Source organism: Cebus imitator, unplaced genomic scaffold (assembly GCF_001604975.1).
Source record: "Cebus imitator isolate Cc_AM_T3 unplaced genomic scaffold, Cebus_imitator-1.0 Scaffold367, whole genome shotgun sequence".
Lineage (NCBI taxonomy): Eukaryota > Metazoa > Chordata > Mammalia > Primates > Cebidae > Cebus > Cebus imitator.
This window is the reverse complement of record NW_016107682.1, coordinates 2,007,294-2,009,591: the sequence shown is the minus strand read 5'-3', so window position 1 is coordinate 2,009,591 and position 2,298 is coordinate 2,007,294.

Sequence of the window (2,298 nt, the reverse complement as noted above, 5' to 3'; positions counted from 1 at the left end):
TGAGACGGAGTTTCGCTCTTGTTACCCAGGCTGGAGTGCAATGGCGCGATCTCGGCTCACCGCAACCTCCGCCTCCTGGGTTCAGGCATTTCTCCTGCCTTAGCCTCCTGAGTAGCTGGGATTACAAGCACGCACCACCATGCCCAGCTAATTTTTTGTAGTTTTAGTAGAGACGGGGTTTCACCGTGTTGACCAGGATGGTCTCGATCTCTTGACTTTGTCATCCACCCGCCTCGGCCTCCCAAAGTGCTGGGATTACAGGCTTGAGCCACCGCGCCCGGCCAAGAATTGCTATTCTTTAAGTCAAAAGTGACTGGTTAATTGGGTCAAGAATAGGAGTGAAAAGGGAAGGAGAAAAGAAGAGGATATGGCCATCAAGAGGAAGTCATGTGAGATGGCGGCCTGTCGATTGAGAAATCTGTTAGACCAGATTTAGAAATCTATTAGACCAGATTTCTAAAATCAATTTAGAAAGTAAATTGAAAATTTAATTCAACAAATAAGCATGGAGCCTTACTGTTGCTTTAGACTAGACACTATCATAGGCCTGAAAGAAAGATGACCTCTTACTCTCAAGAGACTTGTAACCAGTTTTGTTATTTTAATTCTTACTCTAGTAATTAAGCTGTAGGACAAACTCGATCAAAATACTTTAATAAACTGTCTACACTGAATAAGATACACTGTTCTTAGTAAGATTTCTGACATACTTGTGTCTATTCATCCATGTTTTATAAACCTGCTTAACAGGTATGAACCTGTCACTAAAATTTAAGCAATGTAGTTTGCAAGGCTTTACAATAAACTAAGCTTTCCATACTCTTTGAGGTTGAGTGTCATGCTATATATTAGAAGGCAAGACAAAGTATTTTAAAATAGGAAATATCTCAATATCTCTTCATTATAGTGTCAGATATGTTATCAGGCAGGTGTAGTGGCTCATGCCAATAATTTCAGCACTTTGGGAGGCCAAGGCACAAGGATCGCTTGAGACCAGGGCTTTGAGACCAGCATATTCACAGCTTAAGAGGATGCATGGGTCCAAGTCTAACTGGCCACAAGAATAGTGTCTAAAATCCTCTTACAAAACAAAAGAAAAATGAAGTAAATTATAAACAATTTCCTAGAGACTGCTAAGTCCTTACAGCAATAATAAAGAACAATTTTGTCAACTTAAAATGAACAGTTAATTGCTTCAAAAATATAAGTCACCATATTATAAATTGCAAGTGGGAGAACTTACATAGCATGCAGGATAACCTCCAATTTCAAGATGGATGGGTGGGTTTTATATTGCATTGCCTGGAGTCAATCTTTTCCTGCTACCTACTAATACCTCAAACAAATAGAACAAGGCTGTGCTTTCAGAAGTGAAATCAGATCTTCATCAGATAACACTCATTGAGTGAGCCAGTCATGAGCAGAATCAGTAAAAAGCCTCAGGATAAATTCCCCCAAAGGATTATTAGCCTAGATCAAGAAGTACCAAGACAAAACAATTTCCGCTTTATCCCACCTTTCAAAGGAATTCCATGGTTTTAATGCCCATTTGATTTCAACATAATATGCTTTAAAAGGAACTACTTCCAAGGCATTTTCAAATGGTATGGTAAATATCATAACTTTTCAGATTGTGGCATTAAAAGAAAATTCATCTCATTACTACTGAATTCTCTCAGTCCGGGAAAACAAAACAAAATCAGAATAGCAATTTATTTAGATTTTCCTCACCTGCATCGATAAGGATTATTTTAAGTATAAATCTCTAAAATAAAGAGCTATCACTCTAGGGTAGAGGTTTCCTGCATACCCACTCACAAAGAAAACCCTTCAAGCATCTTCATAGTTAATGTGTGTTTGGATAGTTGTTTTCAAGTTTCACTTTCACTGATCCTTCTGCCATGAGTCTTTGGAGCCAAGATTTTCCCAAGCAGGGCATGGGGATGGAAAGGAGAATTCTTCTTCATAAAATGACTTCAGAAATCAAGTTAGTACCATATTGCAACTAGCAACTTAAAAATTGATTCATATAAGGATCAGAAATAGATGCTAAAAACCAATGGGTGAATCACTGTCAAGGGAAAAAACATGCACATGGTCTCTAAGATTACCCCACAGATGCCTTCTTAGTTATCAAGAGGATTAGGCACCTTTACAATGAAGAGATCTGGTCAGCACCAACTTAGCCAAATGATTAAACTTATCCTAGCTAATATCATGCAGTGTCTGAGGAGAAGCAACATACACTTGCTAGCACTATGTTTAATTCGAATCTAATTATGAGGACACAAACAGTCA